The sequence below is a fragment of the Marmota flaviventris genome, chromosome 8, assembly GCF_047511675.1.
Source record: "Marmota flaviventris isolate mMarFla1 chromosome 8, mMarFla1.hap1, whole genome shotgun sequence".
Taxonomy (NCBI): Eukaryota; Metazoa; Chordata; class Mammalia; order Rodentia; family Sciuridae; genus Marmota; species Marmota flaviventris.
Window position 1 is genome coordinate 101,917,558 of NC_092505.1, and position 24,776 is coordinate 101,942,333.

Consider the following 24,776-nt stretch of genomic DNA (forward strand, 5'->3'; position numbering starts at 1 on the left):
GTGAAATAAACTGATCAAGAGTGACATTTATGAGAATTATGTTTTTATTAGATGCAACTTTAATCATCTATTATAAAAGTGATTAATAAGGAAGTATAAGTGGAGAAAATATGGAAATGTATTTATAAGAAAAAATATAAAATAGAAGTATTGATTAAAATGATCATAATAGTCACATATTCATTTATTATTCATTCATTAGTCAGGAAGACTAAGAAATAGGATCTATATATTTATGAGACTAATTAACATAAGACAAAAGGATGTGAACTGTTTTTAATGCATAGTGTAAAAATCCAGTGAGTGAAAATGTGAAGTAAATATAAAAGTTGGAATTTTGGGAAAGTAGTTTTATGACTTCTTTGCCCACTATATATCAGAAAGTAGATACAATATGGGATCCTTTCTCCTAATGAATTGAATAAATAGGAACAGGAGAAAAAAAAAAGAAAAAAGAACACTCTCAAGAAATTTTTTTTTTATAAAATATGAAATTGTCTCATGCCTCTTGTTATCAGAGATCACTTCAACTATACATGCCTTTTGAACTAATTGAGCTCATTACTATGTAGAAGACTTGGTATCCACTCAGTCAAGCTTTTCTTTTTGAGATTATACTGCACTTTGAATAAAGACTGAATTTCTGGCACAATATGTTGTGGGGTAAAACACTTTTTTTTTTCTTTTTGGGAATTGAACTCAGGGGCACTTAATCACTGAGCCACATCCCAAGCAAATTTTTGTATTTTATTCAGAGACAGGGTCTTGCTGAGTTGCTTTAGGGCCTCATAAATTTGCTGAGGCTGACTTCAAACTAGCAATCCTCCTGCCTCAGCCTCCCAAACAATTGGGATTACGGGCATTGTATTGAAAGAAGACGCTTCATTTTTGTGGGCATAGTAAAACCCACTCTATATTTGCTTCCTGCCATACAGGGTAAAGAGGAATATCATAACTCCTGACCCAGGTATTTAGATCTCCTACTAGCCAGAACAAAAGGCTAAGCTTATTGTCCTGATTATATGGATGCATTTCAACTCCCAAAGTTCTTCATAATTATGTTTTTACAAAATTGCCAACATTATTTGAACCTATTCCTGAGTTTATTCATTATTTATTTATGGAATGAAAAAAGTATTGTTTTCTATAACAACTGTTTTGATTTTGTGGTTTTGGGTTTTAATTTTAACTTTATAAAATTCTGGTCAGTGATTATTGGTAATAACCGTATATAGGTTACCACTACTTTTCAAAAATTAACACATCTTTCTAAAGGATATTTCAATAAAATTATAAAATTTTAACACTAAGTGTAGTGATGAACATAAGTGAACATGTAAGATTATATATTTAGTATAGTTCAGGCTATCAATTTCTTATACAAGTTTCAATTTTCCTTTCTTTTTTTTTTTGGCTTTTCAAATTCATAAAGTTATATTTCTATTGATTGCATCCACCCAAGATTTTTCTTAGTTATAAATTATAGGTGAGAGTATTTTGTACTTTGGCTATCATTTTTTCTTTCTCTTTTAAGGCCTTGTTTCTACATGGATTTTACCCCTTCCCAAGTAAATTACCACCTAAATGAAAGGCTCTTATAATCAAACTATAAAATATTAGCTTTTGAATTTTAAATATTAAAGAAAGACAAAAAAATATTAGGTATGTGGGAGAAAATATGTGAATTGTGGGAAGTTTTCTGTCCAAATAATAGAAAATGATGATACTCTGGACTGGGGAAAGGGTAAAGTGGAAATCAAAAATTCTTTTTCCTTTGTGTTTCTTAAAGAAGACATTCTATGAACTTAAATCCCAATGTAGTTGGGGAAAATACATGTTGGCTATTTCAAGAGTGTCTGAGGTACTAAAATAAAAAACTATGTGGCTTAAGTATTTTGACTTAAAATATAGATTAGTTGTGAACTACCATTGGCTTCTTCACATGACACTATCTTCCCCAGGCTTTGGCTAATTGGGATACAAACTCTTGGGCTCCAAGCAATAGACCTCTAGCAGGTAGGTGCTGATGAGAATAATTAAAGATAGAGAGGGGTCAACTTTTTGAGGTGAAAAATTACAGAAAAGGAAATCTAGAATTGGATCTCATTCATATATAATTTCCATTGTTGAAAATCATGTTTACTATGTCAGCTCTATTCTTCTTTCAGCATGTTTTCCCCCTCCTGAATGTCGTCTTTTTCTGGTTTATATTTGTCTTTAATGATTTGTCTCCTTAACAATTTTAGGCATATTTTAGGAAGCAAAGGCATCTTGGGAGGTGAGTTGTCAGTTACATTTCTCACTGATACATTTTAATTTTCTCAAGGTTCCATGAGATGAAGTTTACATTTTAAAAAAGTACTTGAATGTGTGCCAGCAATATCAGAGTAATCAGTTAAATCCAATCCTATTAAATATCCAAATTTAGGACATAACTCTTATGCCTTTTAGTACTGTATCTTTAATTTGTGTATGAAGAAAATAACATTTTCAATGAGGTCAATTTCAACCAAAGAAGAAATCACCTTGCCAAATACTATTCTGCCAATTTTCTTAATTCATTCAGAGGTTTTATCAGTTGGCTCAGGTTTTCATAACAAAATACCACAGACTAGGTATCTTAAAGAATAGAACTTCATTTTCTCAAAGACCTGGAACATGGAAACCCAAAATTAAAGTGCAAGTAGGATTGATTTGTGAAGAAGTTTCTCCTTTTGGTTTGTAAACCAGTGCCTTCTGGTTGTGTGCCCATATGACCTTTTCCCCATGCTGTCAGAGAGAAAGAAAGAGACCTCTTTTATAAGAATGCCAGGCCTGTTGGATTAGGAACCCTCACCCTCACTTATAACCTCCTTTAATACTAAATACTTACAAGACCTATCTTCAAAAACAGTTACATTGGGCTGGGGATGTGGCTCAAGTGGTAGCGCGCTTGCCTGGCATGTGTGCCGCCTAGGTTCGATCCTTAGCACCACATACAAAAACAAAGATGTTGTGTCCACCAAAAACTAAAAAATAAATATTAAAATTCTCTCTCTCTCTCTCACTCTTTAAAAAAAAAAACAGTCACATTGGAGGAATTCACTATATGAGTTTTAGGAAAGCAGAATTCAGTCCACAGCAGGGAATATTTCACAATTGATAGAGATCATGACCCCAGCCATTCAGTACCCGCAAGAATGACCACAGCAGTGTCAAGAAGGCCTAGTGAAATCTTTACAAAATGATTTTTATTTTAAATATAATTAGTTTAGTGACTGTTTTGGCCTCATTAAGCCATAGTCTAAATCTATCTAGTCTTTTAAAAATTGTACTCTATTAGCTCCTCAGTAGTAATATTTAATTCCACAATCTTAAAACTTATCAAATTAGATTTACAAAAAAAATATGTATAGAATAAAAGTAATAACTCGAATATTTCTCAGCTGGATGCTGGTACAATCGACAAGCAATAACTGTAGTCTTCATGAACTATTGTTCTTGAGAAAAAAGATCAGCTGTATCAATGTGGATTAAATGAAATGCAGACCATAAGAAAGCTCTGATTTCTTTTCATTAGTTGAATATCTAACTTTCTAATTAAAAAGTGACCTTTTTATTACTGATATAGCTTATACTATTACTGATTCTTAGAATAGTCTTATAATTTTCCTTTATTTTGGTTTACTATGATCAGTTCATCAAATTTAATGTATTTTTTATTTAAATTTTCAACACAATGTGTTGGCATTTATTTACAAGGTTAAGAAAAGTCTCATATTTAAGAAAATACAAAATTATTTATGCAAATACTTAAATGTCTTTAAAGACTTTAAAACTACTGATGTTTCAGTTAAGTTTATAAAAGTTTCTTGTCTGAAAATAATTCACCATCAAAATGTTTTTTTTTACCATTTGCCTAACTCAAATCAATGTAGGGCAGATGAGACTGGACAACTGAGGAATTTTCAGGAAGCTGGTTCATTTAGCTTCACTGGTCCAGAGCGGCTATTGCCTAAAAATAACTCTGGACCCTGAATCTGGAAATTCTTTTAGATTTATACTCAGTGGCGTGGTTGTATGTCAGAGGGTGGGTACACAACAGTTACTCTTTGTCCCACATTTTTAAGCTAGACAGAGGTTTCACAAGTTTTATATGCAAACCTGGCATTTACAAACAAGATTAAGCTACAAAACATAATGCCTTCTGCAGAAATTCTTGCTGATATCCAGTTGACACCTTTTGTAAAAATCTTTCTGATGCGAAGAGAAGCTTAATTATAGCAAGGGTCTTTTGGGTGGGGATACCTGGTCTCCTTCAAATTCAGCCTGCCAGGAAAGAGAATGAAGCTGAACAATATTTGTCAAAGAGAGAGCCTTTGAACTCCTGACATAGTCACTAAACATAGGACATACTGGGTAGAAGCAATGTTTTTAAAGTGATATCTGAATTTTAAATCAGAGGAAACTGAATAAGGTGAATTTTAACCTATTTCTCATCATGTATTGGATACATGACATGTTATAGATACTGTGGCAGTTGAAATTGTTATTTTTCTTAGTCCATAAAGCAGCCAAGCAAGGAAACCATCATTATCCATTTTGCAATTAAGATATCATTGTTGCCATGAATAACAAAAGAAACATATCATTTTGAAATCTAACAGTTTACTATTTCTAACTACAGGTGTTACCCTCGCCCCCCACCACCAAACTTTGCCAAATTATATGCCTTTACTTTTAATGTAAAACACATCTTCATTATTTGTGTTCATTAGTTACTTGATATGCTATAGACAAGAGGGGAAATTTTCAGTTACAGTCCCCACCACTGTTATGGAACATCAATTCTATTTACTTACTGTACTGATACTAGAAAATGCCCTAAAAAGAAGGAAAGGATAGGAGTGGAGTAAGAAAAAGAGGGATGAAAAGACTAGATTAGGAAAGGGGAGTCCAATCATTCAATTAGACCTTTGTCTAATTTTACTCATGGCAAATTTCGAATAAAGATCTGGGCAAGGAAAAGTATTAAAAGTAGTCTAAATTCCTTTCATAAATATTTTAAATGTGAGAAAATAGTATGGAGAATATAAAGTTGACATAATATTCAGAGTTCAGTAATTACAATTGGATTTGTCCTTTGTAATTAAGGTTCATTTTTTATCTACCTTCTTTTTATAATAAAAGCCTATTATTTTTATGACATTTAACAAAATCCAATTATCATGAACTTTAGTAAACCAAATTTTGAAGTAATTAAACCTCATTTAAAAGACATATTTTAAAGTCTTGATATAAATATGTTTCGAATTTTAAAAAGATACAAAAAATCAGAATCCTTTTTATTGCTAAAAGATAAATAATTTTCCTTACTGAGATATGAGTTAAAGTGAGCAAAATAAGTATAGAGATTATAATGTATTATATATCCAGGTATTTATATTTTTCATTATATTGTATACATTAATTTTTTATATGCAAAACTACATACTAATGTTGCTATGCATTTAGAATATAAGTCTTCCACTTTAACAGATGCGGCTCTCAATTGATAAAAGAATAATATGGAAATTGGGACAACCTATAACCAAATCTGAGTTCCAGATTCTACTCTTTCAACTATTTACTACAATGGTACAGATAGGACAAGTCAACATATTGAGTTGTTTTATAAAACTCTTGATGGTAAACATTCATCCAGAATCTTAGCTCTGACTATTAATACAAACTACCATGGTCTAGGTGTCTTAGAAACAACAGAAATTTATTTCCCACTATCTGGAGGCTGAAAGTCTGAGATCAGGGTGAAAGTATCGACCGTTACCAATGAAGTCTTTCTTCTGGATGACAGCCTCCCATCTTCTTTTATCCTCACATAACAGAAAGAGATTGAGAGAGTCTTCTGGGTTTCTTTTTATAACAGTAAAAATCTCATTCATGAGGTCTCTACCTTCCATTTTCTCCCTAAGGACTCGTGTCATAATATCATCACATTATTTTTTTTTCAGCTTTGAACATATCAATTCTTAGGGGATACACAGATTCAGTCCATTGCACAAGCTATTATAAGAACACAAGAAGACCAGGGAAAGCAGTTATTATATTCCTGACACTCAAATAATATTGATTGTTTTCTTGTTTCTATCAGCTCATATGATTTCAAGACACAATACCCTTAAACATCTATAATCTCTTCATTGCTTATTTCTTTAAGCTATTTCTAAAAAAAGAAAAATAAAAGTATTTATTGGTTTAAGATTTTTACCTCATATTATAAACAGAGCTTTAAATGTGATTACACATCTAAACCATTCAGCGAAATTAAAAGAAAGATATTTTTCTTTGCCCATTAACTGAGATCTAAAAAGTTTAATGAAATTCTCCAAGTTAATTTAGCCAAAAAAGCAGTAAAGGTGGGTGTCATCTCAATTATTTGACTTCAACTAATTTCTTCAATTTCTAAAGCTTTATAGTCCAAGCAGATCTAGTGCTCTCTAAATAATGGAAGAAAATATGTGTGAACAGTTAAATCAGATTAAAGAGAATTATGTATGATTTGAAAGTGAAGATATAATGAGTCAATGGAAACTGGCATTTTCTATCAGAAATGCCATTTTTAATGTATTTTAAATGATTTAGGAAAATTGATGTAGAAATTGGATACCTTGGTAATCATTTTCTTAGAAGAAATTATGAGAATTATGGATCAGGCACTTCAGGTGGTAACAAAAATAACATGAAAGCCCTCACTACCTTGTATATCATTTAGTAGGAATCTAGCCTGATATTTTCCATAAAATTCAATAGTTTTTTTTACTCTCAAAACATTAGCAAATGAACTGATTATTTTGAGGACAATGATAATCATTGGGTGCTTACCTGATAAACCTCATTAATTTTGAGAAAATTAGATTATGCTCACTAGTAAGGCTGCACCACTGCCTTAATTACAACAAAATTTATCCCATTATTCTCAAAATAGTTAATTATAAAATAATCTCTAGAAAGCATTAGACTTTTTTGAAATCCATATGAATTTTATTTATCAAATATGTTCTAACTACTAACACTTAAATTTATTATTGTTCAAAGAATTTTCAAAATGTTCACTGAAAGCAATATGCTGCTGAATATATTTAAGTAAATTTTGTTGCCTTCAACCATTTTAAAATAACTTTTCCTCAGTAAAATTTAACATACCAAATATTTATACAGAACTTTTCACTGATATATTTGTTATTATGCTTTTGATCATAAATATGATAAATACAAGAAAGAAAAAATAAAAATACAAAAATTAAATTATATGAAAACTTCAATGGGTCCTATACCTCAACAAATATTAAACTGTGAATAGGTACTAGAAAATAATTATAAAATAATATCATTATGACTATGAGGCAAAAATATTCTTAAAATTCAAAAAACAGAAAACAGAATAAACTAAAATAATAATTAAATATTTTAATAAACTAAAATAATAATTATTAAATAAATAAATAAACTAGACATCATTACAATTTTCAACCCTGTCTCAAAAGATATCATGAAGCAAAAGAGAACTAGAATAAAAAAAAACATTGACAATGCACATATATGAAGAAAAGACCTTATTAATATTTTAAATTTAAAATCATATAAAATAGTCACCTTTGTGTATTATTCCACTCTTATAAATTATACCCTGAATAAGTAGAACATCATTTTATCCTGGTGGAATAGTTTTTAGCCCTATGATCTATCTACATTTAAATATAGCTCATAAAAATTATGCCTTATTGTTTATGATAAAAAAATACCAAAAGTTCAATTCAAATTTGATCTTTGGAAAAATTTGGATTACAAAGTTAATATATTAAAACCCCAAAGTTAGATAGATGTTGGCTGAATAGTAACTTGAAACAATTTATTTAAACCTTGAGTTTTACCTTACTTTTCATAATTATAGACTCTCTTTTTTTTTTAGGAAATATAAGTGATGGGAGAATGAGAAGTCAATAGTGTTTATTAATTTTCCAGTGAGTTCTCTGTATTTACAGGTGATGGTTAATTGAAAGGTTTCCAGTCACGACAAAGGAAATAACATAAGTTATTTTGATAAAAATTTGTGAATTTTAAAATTTTAATTAGTATCCTGAATGTTGACCAACTTAAATACTAATTTATCTCTGGCCTTTTAACCTCAGATATGAACAACATGCTAGAGTGAAATTTAATTCCAATGCCAAATTTTTAAAAATTAAAATATATTTTTAATACAAAAATTACTTGTATATGTGCAGAATTTTTATTATGAGCCATGAGAACACTGAGGACATCATCTGAAGGAAAACATCTAGCTACTCACACTTATGTCTTAAGGAAGTTATCAATGATCAGATAGACATTTAGTTAGGACAAGAAACTCTACTATGCTAATTTCTATCACTGACACTAAGAAAGACTTAGATGAAACATCTGAAAGAGAGTTATCATTTGAGGTAAAACTCCCAAGATATGAGATAGGTTAAGCAATCTGAATGTTATTGATAATTATTCATAGTTATTAATAAGTATTTTTTAAGCTGCATGGATCAACATATAGGTATTGAGCTGAGAATCAGAAAACAAACAAACAAACCAAAACCTCACACGAAGCAAAATAAAGCCACCAGGTTGTAACATTTGGAATAAATTAATGTAGCAGAGTTTAACAGACACTTAAAGGCCTATAGGGAATTTATCCAGTAAAATAACTGAATGTGCACCTACCTTTATTTGCTTCTGTGACTCTTCAAAATATGTGTGGATTTTATCTACCTCTTATTCTAAATAATTTAGAGGCTTTTTAAAATATAATTAGTCTGATAAATTAAGCAACTTTATAGTATAGATCTCTACAGGTCCTAGAGATGTCATAGACACAAGGTTTTAAAGTCTAAATCTCTCTTGTTATTTCACACACAAACTTTTGAATGCAATATATACATATCAATGTTTTCTCTGAACAAAGGATTTTATAGTTTTATTAAATTTGCATCAGATCCTAAAGTTCATAATTCAGATTTAAGATAACTTCAGTATATACCTCTGGGTTTCACAATTTTAATTTCAAAGGGCAACCTGATTTGCTTTATCATTGAAACCTAATGGAGCCTGTGGTTTTTGTCCCTGACATTACTTAAAAGTTAATAATTACAAAATCAAAATTATGTTTGGCTTTCAGAAATATTTGTATTACTTTTCTGTGGCTACCTAACAAATTATTAGAAATTCAGTAGCTTAAAAAGGAGCTGTTAATTTTCTCACAGTTCTGTAGGTCAGATTTTCAGTGGGTTTGGGTGGTTTCTCTGCTTAGTGCCTCACAAGACCTAAATCACAAGTGAGATTTATCTCTAGGCCATAAGAAACAATCTACTTTAAGTTCAGTGATATTGTTAACAGAATACAAATTAAGAATACACACACACACACAACTTGGAGCTGCCCTCAATGGAAAAGGAAGACCTAAAGAAGTAGCTAAACCTGTTTTTTTTTTTTTTTTTGTAACTTAGGTTGAACAAAGGGAAGCAGTTGTTGAAAAGTAACTAAATTATGTGAGGTGGCCAAAGGAGGACAAGAATTATTTTAAGAAATTCAGTATGTACAGAATTCTCCTGGTTATGACTCTCCATTGAGAATATTTCTTTTCTTCCAGTATAGGGAAATCATCTATTTTCACATGTGAGTTATTTTTATCTTTTAAAATATTTGATGAGAATATTAATAATTTTTAATTAATTTATTATATGATACATATTTATTTATTAATTATATGATACATAAAAGCATACGAGGAACTATGCCTTTCATATTCCAATAGATTTCAAAGAAAACAACATAAGCACCTTGAGATGGTGTTTGTGAAATAAGGTTTAATGAAGAATTTTTATGTTTTCATGTCCCAGGTCCTGTGATGACAGTCTAGACAAACCCAATTCCTCATGGTGTTTTGCCAAACTCTGTCTCTGAACTCTTGAGGTGAGTGAATACAGAAACTGAGAACTCTGATCTGGGAAAAACAGGGCTGGCTTCCATACACAGTACAGGCAGACACCAGTCACATGAACTAAACTGAGCCTAAAAACATCTGAGGAGGGATGGGGTTGTGGCACAGTGGTAGATCACTTGTCTAGCATGTGTGAGGCACTGGGTTTGATCCTCAACCCCACATATATAAATAAATGAATAAAATAAAGGTCGATCAATGTCTAAAAAAATATTTTAAAACAACAACAAAAGACATCTGGAGAAAATTAGGCATGGTGAGTATTTAATTCGGGGAATACAAATCGGGAGGGCTGGGGAGAATCCAGGAGTAATGATTAATACTATGGAAGCCAAAGATGACACTTATTTTTTTTAAATTTTATGCCTGCAGCATGCAGGACCAGGCATACAAAATTTGAATCTGAGCAAGAGGACCATCTATGTTCAACTACTGACTCCAAGAGCCTGGGAAACATAGGTGTTGAGAATTTGAATGGACAAGTGTGTCCATACTCATGCTCAGACATTGACCTGGGGAGGTTGGGAAGAATGCAGGACCAGCTGCAGTAGATCAGGAACCTGAATTGGCAGGTGAAATTGGACTCAGGGACAGGCCTCAGAAAGCCATGGAGGGTGGAATCTGCAAGGAACAGAGGCAGTGTGGAGCTGGCTTCTCCATTTTACCAGTGGATTCCTGGGGACACTCCTGAGGTATAGTCTTCCAGCATAGTTAAGCATCTGATGAGCTCTAAAAGTACCTGGATTTAGTATCCTGAGAGAAATAGCTGTGCACTAAAGTACCTGGGGACTCACTAAACCTAAGCCCCATGAATAAGGGCTCCACCTACAGGTACTTATCTCATGGAACCTAGCTATGGCTTCACCCTGGAGCAGAGCCCACAGTATTAACCATTCTAAACTTCATCTTCTCACCAAGAAGGGAAGCAGAGATTTTTAAAGTCCAACTGGCATCTTGGTGAGCAACATAATAAAAAGAAAGGAGTTGACAACTCGCAGCCCTTACTGTTGTGTCCAGTACATACCTCCAAAAGAAACAGAAAGACAGACAGTTGACAGACATCAAATGTATATTGTCATTGACTTTTTTGTCCACCGCAGTGGAAACAAATCCTTAATTTTGCACCAAGATTTTATTTTGTTTTGTTTTGTTTGTTTGTTTTCCTAGTGTGCTGCATAATTCTATTTTTTCTCCTTCCACATGACTGTCACATCATATGTCACTTTTGCATTTCCCACATTCACATATTGAAATTGCAAATCCTCTTTTACCCTCCTATCTCTTCATTTTACCTCTTAATTGTATTCTTAGCATCTCTTAGCATTAAATGGTTTATATAATGCCAGACCCGATGACTAATACTATAGTAATGATTAATACTATGGAAGTAGAATATTTATGTTTTTTTTATACCAGACATAATTCATGATTACTTAATGTTTTTGACAAGGAAAACTGCTGATGCTACCAACTTAGTTTATTGTGCAAATTACCACTGCAGATGTCATAATAGGAAACAAGTATTTGGTTTATTGTTATATATTGTTTATATAGGTCATTGCTATTATTTGACTCCCCCTAATCTGTGTGGTACTGGAAACCAACAGTGAGTTCCCAAATAGAAACCTGCACAACAAAACATACTCATAAAATATTTCATGAAGAATATATAAAGAATAAAAATGAAAACCATGATAAGGAAAATGTACACTACAAAAATAATCAAAATTAAAATAAATCAAAATAAGAAAAAAATCTTTAAATAATAACACTCAATTGGACTAAATTTATTAATCAAAATACATAGGCTGACAGACTGGATTCAAAAACAAGGCTCAACAATATGTTGTCTCCAAAAGACTTAGCTCATAGACAAAGACATTCACAGAACAAAGGTGAAATAATGGGAAAAAAATTATCACACATATGGATCTCATAAAATAGCAGGGCTATTTATTCTCATATCAGATAAAGCAGACTTCAAGCCAAAGTTAATCAGAAGAGACAAGGAAGACCACTTCTTATTACTTAAGGGAATCATGCAACAACAGAAAATAACAATCATATATATTTATGCCCCAATCAATAGAGCAACTACATACATGAAACAAACCCTTGACAATTTTGAGAATCAAATAGACCACAACATAATAATACTTGATGACTCTAATATGCTTTTCTCATTACTAGATAGATCTTCTACACACACACACACAAAAATACTCAATAAAGATCCTAAAGAAGTAAAATTTGTGATTAATAATTGGACTTAATAGACTTATATAGAATATTTCATCCATCAATGACTGGATGCACTTTTTTCTTAGCAGCAAATCATACATCTTCTAAAACAGACCACATCTTGGCCATAAAGCAAATTTTAGCAATTACAAAAAAAAAAAAAGAATAGACATAATAACCTGCATTCTATTGGATCATATATGGATCATAATGGAAAGAAATTAGAAATTGATGATAAGATAAAATACAAAAACTATTCTAACACCTACAGACTAAATAATTCACTACTAAATAATGAATGGATAGCAAAAGGAATCAATGGTGAAATTTAAAAAAAAATACTTAGAAGCAAGTAAGTATAGACATTCAACATATCAAAATCCCTGGGACACTAATAAGGTAACTCTAAGAATTGGTAGCATTGTGCTAATTCATTAAAATAGTAAAAAAAAAATAAAAATAAGTAATCAAACATTATATCTGAAGGCAATTAAAAAAAGAAGTCAACATCAAAATCTATATAAAGTAGGAAGTAACTAAAATCAGGGCCAAAGTCAATGACACAGAAACAAAAATATTCAAAACAAAAAGAATGAAACAAAAGTTGGTTCATTAAAAACATTTAAAAAATTATAAATCCTTATCTGGGCTAACCAAAAAAAAAAGGGAAAAAATAAAATTTTTAAAACACATTTTGAAAAGGCAAATATTACCACAGACTACTGAAATAGTATAATCAAAAACTATTTTGAAAACTCATACTCAAAAAAAAGAGAACATTAAGATATTGGAAAAGTTCTAGAGACATACAACCAACACAAATTGAACCTGGAGAATATATAAAAATTTAAATAGACCCATTTCAAGTAAATAAATTGAAGTAACCAGCAAAAGCCTCCTAACAAGCAAAAACCCAGGACTGAATGGATTCTTTGCTAAAGTTCTACCAGATCTTGAAAGAAGAAATAATACCAATCTTCCACAAACTATTCCACAAAATAGAAAATGAGGGAATTTATCTAAACACATTTATCAAGTATCACTTTTATACCAGAACCAGACAATGATGCATCAGAGAAAGAAAATTTCAGACAATATAATTGATGAACATAGATGCAAAAATGTTTAATAAAATACAAATTGCATAAAAACATATTTAAAATAGTGTACTATGATCAAGGATCCTTACAAGGATGCAATGTTGGTTCCACATACAGAAATCACAAAATCATCTCAATAGATGCAGAAATAGCATTTGAAAAAAATACAGTATACATTCATGTTTAAAACCGTAGGAAAAATAGGGATAAAAGAAACATACCTAAATATTATTAAAGATATACACAATAAACCCAAGGTCAACATCATTCTAAATGGAGAAAAATTGAAAGCATTCACTCTAAAAACAAGAATAAGACAGGGCTGACATCCTTGACCAGTCTTATTTAACATAGTCCTTGAAACTTTACCCAGGGCAATTAGGCAAAAGAAAGAGATTAAAGGGTTATGAAGAGTAAAGGAAGAGCTCAAACTATCCCTGTTTGCAGACAACATAATTCTATATTTAGAAAACACTACAAACTCCACGAGAAAACTTCTAGAACTCATAAATTATTTCAGCAAAGTAACAGGATATAAAATTAACACCCATAAATAAATTACATCCCTATACTCCAGTGACAAATCAGCTGAAAAAAACAATAGGAAAACCATGCTATTTGCAATAGCTTCAAAAGAAATAAAATACTTATGAATCAACCTAACAATAACAAAAAAAAAAAAAAAAAAAGGCGAAAGACCTCTACAATGAAAACTACAGCACACCAAAGAAAGAAATTGAAGAAGGCCTTATAGGATGAAAAGATTTCTCATCTTCTTGGATAGACAGAATTTATATGATCAAAATGGCCATACTACCAAAAGAGCTATATTGATTCAATGCAATTTTCATGAAAATTCCCATGATGTTCTTCATAGAAATAGAAAAGGCAGTCATGAAATCCATCTGGAAAAATGAGAGACCCAGAATTGCCAAAGCAATACTTAGTGAGAAAAGCAATGCAGGAGTTACCACAATAACAGACCTTAACTTATGTTACAGAGCCATAGTAACAAAATCAGCATAATATTGGCACCAAAATAGGCAAGAAGACCAATGCAACAGAATAGAATATATGGAGACAAATGCACAAAAACAGAGTTATGGTGTAATAGACAAAGGGACCATAAACATATATTGGAGAAAAGATAAATTCTGATGTTGAGAGCCACAGCCGAAGGCAAACTTCCAGCTGCCAGCAAACTTCCAGCTGCCAGCTGATGATTGGCTTACAGCGGCCCCAGCAAACTTCTAGCTGCCAACTGATTGGCTCCTCTGTGGTGATGCTCATTGGGCTGTTTCCCCGCCCTTTCATACCACAGAGCTGCTCATTGGGGGACTTTTTTGGCTCTGCCCACTTGACCCAGCCAATCGGCCTCAAGAGCAGGAGGAGGAGGGGAGGTGGAGAGGTTTGTGGGAAGCCTGTGGTGGCAGTTGGGCTCTGAGGGTTTTTCCTGAGGAGATGTGTGATGCGGTGTGTGTGTTCTAAAAATAAAGTTTGTTTCTTTTGACAAGTGGCTCCTGAATTGTGCCCAGCCAGACTGTGGCATGGAGACAAATGCACAAAAATAGAGTTATGGTGTAATAGACAAGGGGACCATAAACATATATTGGAAAAAGATAGAATCTTCAACAAATGGTGCTGAGAGAAATGGAAATCCATATATAGTAGAATGAAATTTAACCCCTATCTCTTACCCTGCACAAAACTCATCTCAAAGGGGATTATATACTTAGAAATTAGATCAGAAACACTTCACCTACCAGAAGAAAATATAGGCCCCAAACTTCAACATATTGGCTCAGGAAGTAACTTCCTTAACAAAAATCCCAAAGTACAAGAAATAAAATCAAGAATCAACAATTGGGAATGGCATCAAAGTAAAAAAAAAAAAAAACTTCTTCACATTAAAGGAAACAATCAAGAATGTGGAGAAAACCTACAGAATGGAAGAAAATCTTTGCTGCCTGAACATTACATAGAAGGTTGATTTCTAGGATTTATAAAGAACACAAAAAAGCAACACCAAAAACTAACAATAACCCAATCAATAATTGGGCAAGGGAACTGAACAGATACTTCTCAAAAGAAGAAATACAAATAGTCAACAAATACGTGAAAAATGTTCGAAATCTCTAGAAATTATAGAAATGCAAATTAAAACGGCATGAGGCTTTTATCTCATTCCAGTAAGAATGGCAATAATCCAGAATACAAGTAACAATATTGGCAAGGATGTGGGGATAATGGTACACTTATACATTGTAGGTGGGACTGAAAATTGGTGCAACCACTCTAGAAAGCAGTATGGAGATTCCTCAGAAAACTTGAGATGGAATAACCATTTGATCCAGTTAACTCACTCCTCAGCATATACCCAAAGGAATTAAAATCAACATACAATAGTGACACAGCCATACCAATTTTCACAGCAGCTCAATTCACAATAGCTTAACTGTGGAACCAACCTAGGTACCCTATAACAGATGAATGGGTAAAGAAATTATGGTACATACACAAAGGCATATTATTCAGCCATAAAGAAGAAATAAATTATGGTATTTGCCAGTAAATGGATGGCACTGGAGAATATCATGCTAAGTAGTAGAGATTCCTGATTGAAAATCACCCAGGTACCTCTTTTGGTGGAAGCAATATTTCTAGAAAACTAATAATTCAACATTTTTGTGAAATTCTGCAAAACTTACAATTACATCCCAAGGCTGGTTTTGAGTTCTCTTTACTTATTGGCTATAAGAGATCGATATTTCCTTAAATATTCTGAAGAAGACCTTGTGGCTGTCACATAGCTTTAGTAATAATTAGTAATAATTAAAAAGGATACTAATCATTAACAGATTTGAGCCTATCATTTTCTGTCTTCAGATGCTTGTAGAAGCCACCTATATCCCCCATACATCTTACATGTTAGAAACCTTGCACACTAATATAAATGCTTCATGTGTATATCTGTCATTGTTAATGCAAACATACTTTAATGATCGTATGACTACAGAAGTGTAGATATAAGCTATATTCCCCTAGTCTTACAGTGTTGGAGTACAAGGGTGATAAAGTCCTTATGCCCACTTCATGAAAAGTGATACAAACCCAGAATCCCATCCATAAGCAGTATTCAGTAGTAACTCTTAGGTCAGAGTTTCTAGATGATTTTTAAATGAGAATTCTAGTGTGAGTGATTTCTGTGGTATTTTTCTTAGTAGACTATTGTAAAAGGGTGAGAGGAGCATTGAAAATAGTGAGAAAAATTAAATGGGGTATGATTTAAGATGAATTTAATGATTAGTATTGGCAAAAGTCTGGAAAATTTGTGCCAAAAATGCCAGATACATTAACAAATGTCTTTTCTTTCCTTGTTTCTACTGATAAAACCATGGGCTGCCTTCCTCTTTTGAACTTTTAAGTTTGTTATGTAGTATTCCAAGCAATTATAGATTGCTTTATTTTGTCATCTAGTAGTCTATCTCATGCCCTAGTTCCATGTTTTTATTATTAATTTGGGTTTCATTTCCCAAAATGCATAAAACATTATTTAGTGTCTATGGCCTTGGCAAAATTTTTGTTTGTATATTATTGTAATATGTTCATTAATGCATTGTCAGATTAATTTTTATGATATTGTTTTGAGAGAATATTTGATTTTGAATAACCTCAACAATATTTATTATTTTTTTGGCATTTCAATTTAAAAAATTAGGTTAAGTAAGCTAGAACCACTCATAGGAAATGTTGATAGAAAAAAAATGTTATGATATGCAGCTTTTACTATGAAACAAATTAGGAGCCAAGTTAATAGGGAAAAGATAAAGGTGTTGTGATTGATAGGCAAGTGAAAGACCATTGCACTATTCTCTCAAATTCTGTGTATTTTTGAAATTTTAAAAATAAAGTATAAAATAATTGTAAGCATACATGTTAAAATATATTTTAGAAACATTTCTGATTGTTTCAAAAGTAATTTATTTTTATCTTTTGTTGCATTATATTGGAAAGAAATATTTTAAAATTTATGCTAAATGAAGGCTAGAAGTCACTTTTTGGCTTCCTGGAATAGTTTTTATACTTTATATTGATTTGCATCATGTTTTCTACAAATGTATTCCTCTTATTCTTTCATCTAAGCTTAAATTATAAGAATATAGAGTTAGCTATTAAGAAAAATAATGTATCTGTCTGATACTGAGAAATATAATTATGTATTCCTATGCTCCTGTGCACACCAAATTAAGGACATTAGACATATATTGTACAGAAACAGATACTAAAACATAAAAATAGGCAAATCTATTTTTTTTCAAGTTATTTTATTTCTTCCCATTAAATAAAAATTTATAGTATTTATGTGTACTGGAGGCAAATTTGTACATTTCCCATCTTAATATCTCTAGCTAGGACTGAGAATTTATTTGTTATAAGACAAATTGTCGGAAGGAAAGTGTAGAAATGTATTCAATATAATTTTATGTGGTAAGAGAGCCATTATAACGAAGTGAAGAAACATGGAAGCAGCATTAGATGCATTTTTTAGATGCATTTATATACTAAGTTGAATAAAGAGAGGTGATTGTGGAAAATAAATATATGTGGAGATTAAAGAAGATGAGACTTTAACAATTTCTCTTTGCATAAAATTTTCTGTTTTAACCTTTCATTCTTGATATCCCTTTCACTTTGTAGAGGGAGGGCAGATCTCAGAGAAGGATTTTTTAAGAAAAATAAGGCAGACCAGGGTATCCTTCCGTCAGTGTTTTTCACATGCTTTGAACCCGAGGGTCAATATAGAAAGTCTGAATAGTTTGGGATGGAGTATTCTGAACTCCTTCACATGCACTTGAAGGATTTTTGAAGACTTATACATAGATAATCTCTCTTATTTTGGTTAAATGTTTAATTAAAATATGATGAATGTATACTACTCTCCCTATTCAATTAAGATATTTTATAATGTATTCTATGCTTTATGCTATATTTTTCCAGTATATGTTATACATTAAGAAATGATCCTTAAGTTACCTTTTTATAAAAATATTATGTGGATTTTTTTAACCTTTATTCATTTATTTGTTTTTATGTGATGCTGAGGATGGAATCCCATGCATCACTTATGCTCGGCAAATGCTCTGCCACTAAGCTCCAGTCCTAAATTATTTTATTTTTATTATCTTATTGTTAAAAGTACTATTCACCCACATAGTTACATTGTTTTTAATTATAAGTCTTTATAAGTAAAACACATATTTACCCCCACTTTTGTTTCTATTCTGTGAATGAATTTATCTTGCAATTCACAAAGTTATATGAATATTTTGTTGCTTTTGTAAATCTAAACAAAACTTTAGACCTATGAATGATATTTCCAAACTCCTCTTATCCTGCAGATAACAACTATTTAATAATAAACTCAAAGGAAGAGACCATAAAGAAAGTTAGTTTGAGTATAAAAATACTTTCTTTATTTTCAGAAATCACAAAAATTAAAACTCACATAAAATTTGGAGAAAAGTGCCATTAATTTATATTTATTTTTAGATGCCTTTCATGTCAACTAAATTGTGAGTTGCTTGATATCAGAAATATATCTCTATCATACTATATTTGGAAACAATGTTTTTACTACTTCTGCGTGTCTTATTTTAGCTGATGTTCTAGGCTTTCTTTCTTCACAAGTACAGTAAGATAGCAAATGATCTTGGAAGATAGAGATATTATTCCCCTATGAAGCCAAGGTATATTTTTAATATAAGGGGAATAAAGATAATGTCTCTTTCTAGACAAAAGTCAGGTAAGTTTGTTAACACCCTATTAAATGATCAGGGGTTTCCAAGTCTCTGGGTTTTCAGTTTTTACACAAACTCAATGATGATAGTATCCACCTGATCATAGGCTTAGAACATATGTGAGTCAGGGGAAAGTAATGCAAACATAAACATTATAATACTTACTATGTTTGGAAGCATAAGTCTTTTGGCTTGGACCTAAGAGTTTCATATCTTCTGGTAATATCCATAAAAAAATGTTAAGTTTATTTGATACTTTACAAGCAGAGCAAAATATCAGTTCTTACCAAAGCACATCTTCACCATGTAACTTGCATATAGCATATGTTTAAGAAAAAGCAAATTTTAGTAAAGAAACACACACACACACACACACATTGAGATCAAGAATTTTGAGTTTTGCTCAGTTTTCATCCATAGTAACTAACTGTGTCTGGGCACACTGGGAGTCAAAAGCGAAACAAAACAAAATAACAAACAAACAAAGTAAGAAACAAAAAGTAAATCAGCCACAACAAATGTGTTGAATGAGCAAATGAACTAGAATTCAGCTAATTTTATAATCTATTTCAACTGTTTTTACTGTCCAATAAAAATAGATAAACTCAATAAAGAACAAAAAATGCTTTTAGTAAATTTGATGCTCAGAAAAATATGTATTACAATTTATTTGGACAAATTAATTCAAACATATTGATGGCTTTTATTTCATTTTTGTATGCAATGAATGGTATAACTGGAATAAGTTATAGTTGAAAACCAGCATGAAAAGAAAAAAGATAGCTGTCGAAATTTTTCCTTTGCATATAAAATGAAGTAATTTTTAATCCTTTTACATTTTAATATAATTATATGAATAAATTAATAAATTATTTTGTATTTTTAACTCTTAAACAAAAGCATTTGTCTTTTCAAAAGGAGCAAAGTGATCTCAGTACTAAAGGTGTGCCTTTTACCTCTTTGTCTTTTCATGCTTTTGCAATGAAATGAAATTGAATGGAAATTGTGTTCATGTCGTATCTAATACAAAATGAAAGTGAGCTCTCCCAATAAGTATGTCTGAGAAATAAGTAGGCACATCAGAATAGACACATGAAGATCAGAGTGTGAAATGGGAACTAGCGATAGTATTTAAGAATAAGATTTTATGAAATCTGCAAAACACTAAGACAGTAAGAATCTTCCATTGAGTAATGAAGATAACTGCAAAAAAGGATGAAAATACTGCTGAGAATGGCAAAGGAGGTCATTGAAGAGAGAAATGAAGCCTGTTCAGAACACTGAAATATTTTCTTGCAAATTAATTGGGTTCTGCAGATATTGTCACTTCATGTAACAAAATATTAATGTATGCACTCTTCCTTTCCTACCACCAAACATCTACAGACAATAAGTCTTATCTTAAAAAATGTAGTCAAAAGAAAAAGGGGCAGAAGCCTCCTTATAATAATTCTGCCAAACCCCTGAGGAATGTGATATAGCTCTGAGACTCTAATTTCAAATCAGAAGATACAGTTTCTTTTCCAAAGCATAACTTGGAATTCTTCTTTTACAATTACAAATTAAATAAATTAATGTAGACCAGATAAAAATACAGTGGACATTTTTGAAGTGGTATTAATGAACAAAGTCTAGAAGGACAAAAGATACAAGAACTCTGCCAGAAATGAGGTCTGCTAAGAGTTTTGTTTTTCTACATCACCATGGCTGGTTTCTGCATGAGAATGGATCTAACCCATTTACTAGGGTCTTATTCTCTAGAAACTTTTTTTCCCCAAAATACACATAGTATGAAGAAGACTTAGAAAAAGTAAAGGGATTTTATAATTATAATTATACTAGGTGTCTTTTTGTTTAATACTTAAATCCTTTAAGTTAATACATGTTAAATACAGATAGATCAATGTAAGTACTAAGATCAATATAAGCACTATTATAGAAATGCCTCCATTTCTGTCTTCAATGAAATTTTTGTCTCAAGAAAGAATAACAGATTGAGTTGGTATAGTGTATTCTTGGTTATCAAAAATACTCCTGTTACTTTGGGATTTTGAATTGGTGAATATTCACAGTGTGTGGAAAAGCATGTTACACGCTGGATCTCAATCACACAAATGGGGTATTGTGTATGTATACGCAAGACCTGTTGGGACACATCCACCTAAACTGCTTGTGACTGAATGACTTTCTTCTTTGCCTGTGTTTTTATTATTCTTGTAATGTTAACATATTAACTTTTAAAAAAATAAAAGCTATTTTAAACGCCCCCTCCAAAAAAGGAGTGCCTCCAATAATCCTTAATAAAGAGTCTGCATAATACTTTCCCTCTAAAAATTTTATTCCAATTACCTTCCAGGTCCTAGAATGATCATTGAAGATAAAATGACAATAAATATATGCCCTTTAAAACAGATATTATATTAAGTAAAGAGATAAAAAATAGATACAAGCACAACGCAAAAAGTGACAGTTTGATATCAGTGTTGTAAGATACAGGATGATACTTGATAAGGGATTGTTAATGGTTTTGAGTAAAAAATTATTTTAAATGGACTAGAATATAAAAATTTTTTAAGGTGGTGACATCAAAATTGAACCATTAACAATAACACATTTCCATCCTTGATAGAATATAGAACAAATAGATTGGAGTGATTGGAGAAAATATGAAAATAGTGGCACAGGTAAGGTTGAAAGAAGAGAAAAGGCACACAAGATTGCAGTGTCTTATAGACCAGACATGAATGATTAATGCATCAAATATTCAACAAACATTTATTGAGTACATATAGGCAATAAATGCTTTGGACAGAAATAAAACCTTGGGAGGTAAAAATAGAATAGCTTCATAGGGGAATGATTTGTAGCTCTTATTAGGGTTCTAGAGACACATTACAAAGAATGTAGAATAAAGTCTTGAGTAGGTTTATGGTTAATGTTCAGGCATTACATTTCTAACATGTTGAGATTGAATTTTCTGTGTTATGATCATGGTGGGCAGGATCTGTTTGTGTTACAGTTCAGGACTGTTTGTGTTTTTTTTAGCTCCACAGCAGGCAATGTCTGTTGGTGTTACCATTGAGCATCAGATCACTAACAATTTTTTCTCAGATTCTTGTCTCACAAACTTGAAGAATGAACTCCAGGGGCAATGGGGGATGAGCATGGAATGTAAGTGAGTAGAAAAGAAACAGAACTCTTGCCAAGTGAGGGGGTTCTGAGAGAGGGTTTTCTCTCAAAAATTCTAGTGTAGAGGCTTATGCTGATCTGGGTAAGTTGTTGTTCACTATGTATCCTACTCAAACATCACAAGAGTGTTTACTTTATGGTTCACTAGATTAATATTTATCCTGATCAAGGATTTGAAGTGTGTTAATTTTATTGGTCCACTAGTTCATGGCGTTTTGTTCCAAAAAAAATGAAGAATCTTGAGATGACTATTTTACATTTTTTTTTTCTCAGTGCTATATCAAGGACATTCTGGATGACTGTCAAGAGAGTCCAGGTGTGGACGTCGACTGAAAAACCACAAGTTGATCTAAGTTTTTTTCTTCATTAAGGAAAAATTACAAGACCTTACTTAGTATAAGCAGTATTATTTTTAGAAGACCCCCAAAACCCAGGAAATAAAAGCAAAAATAAACAATATCAAAGTAAATCCAGAGGCTTCTGTACAACAAAGGAAACATCCAACTTCAGAGATAACCTCTAGAATGGGGAAAAATTATACAAACTATTCAAAGTCTTACATTAAACTTATATTTAGTGTAAGTGTATAAGTGTGTTCAGTATAAACTTATACTTAAAAGTAAAATTCGAGTTTCATGGTTAAAATAAATAGATGGAGAAGCCCAAAATATATTCAATAAACAAAAATATTGATAGCCAATAAATTCACAATAGCATATTTAACTTATCAATGTATAACAACCAATTTAGAGAGGAAAAAATAAGGATACTACATAAATAGATTTGTGTAAATTTATGGCAGAATTTTGGTAAGAAAAACAAACATGTCATAGTTTTTTAACCAAAACATAATACATGTACATATTTATTCCATGGAAAAAATTTTAAAAATGACAGAAACACTTATTTTATGCTATTCATTATACTGTATATTAGAACAATGAGATGAACTCTTAATTTTCTACTTTAGATAATTGAATTATCTGATTAGACAAAATATTTCCACATATTGACTTTGGTAAACCTACACTAGTATAGCCTCATAAATCTAAATCTACCATACAAAGTCTATTTTTAAAAATATTTTGGGAGTTGGATCTGTACCTAAGAGGTAGAATGCTCACCTACCAAACATCACCCATAAATGTAATTACAAAAAAATATGTTATGATGTCAACATTATGAAATGATAGTTAATTTTGTACATAGAAAAGACTGTGAAAACAGATCAATAATATTCTTTATGTAGTGTTGTAAGTGCTTTGAATTAACATGTTTCTCTAGTGATAGAGAGTAAATTTCCAATCAAATTTGATAATTCAATTGACTGAGACTGATGTATAAAAACTAAGTTACCAAATATCAGATAATTACTAAATATCAAATCTATAAATGTGAAATATGCAGGACTTTAGCTTTCTTTTTTTACTAGGTTATACTACAACTTTTTTTCTGAATATGTGTATTAGTTTGACAATCTGATAAAATATAATTTTACAAATAAACTTATGTATTTAATATTGATATCTGACTAAAAACATAATATTTTTATAAATACTAGCAAATATTCTCATCTGAATATTTTAAACCGTAATTTTATGTTAACTAAATTTCCTAGGGTATCATTATACAATTGCATATAAAATATTCCTACCAAAGAAATAATAATTCAGAATATTTTGATTTTTGTTAAAGTTTGAAGAATTAAATAGTTTATTAATTTAATTATTAAGGACTAAATGAATATTTAAATACAATGAATATTTTATGATTATCAGAAACAATACCTAAATCCCCTATAAAATTAGAATTTCTCATATTTGCTTGTCTCAAATAAATTTATGTCTCAGGTATAAATTCCAATGTTTGGGTGATAGGGTCAATTACTAGAATCTAAAACATTAAGAGAAATTGTAGAGAAGATTTTGAGTATTTTTAGGTGAAAAGTCACAAAGTCTTATACTAAATATAAATAAGATAAACTGCATAAAGACCTGATAAAACTCAATATATTTTTTTCCTCTGAGGAGCAGTCATCATTCTCTGGGTTGAAAAAAAATATGAAGAAACTCATGTGATCCAGGTAAACCATGCTTTAGTATTTAGCAAAAAGAAGTAGGGTCAGCATTCTATAGAGATACATGTTAATAGTAGTACAATCCATGGTAGTCAAGTTATGGAACCAGCCTAGGTGTGCATTAACAGATGAAAGGAGAGAGAAGATATGGTATATATACATAATGGAGTTTTATTAAGTAATTAAAAAGGGGATTTATGTTATTGCAGGAAATTGAATGGAACTGGAAACCTCATGTTAAGCAAAATAAATCAAGCTCAGAAAGTAAAGGGTCATACATTTTTCTCATGTGTAAATGCTATAGATAAAAATAAGAAAAAAAGAAATCTAATGAAACTACAAACTACTAATAGAATAGAGGA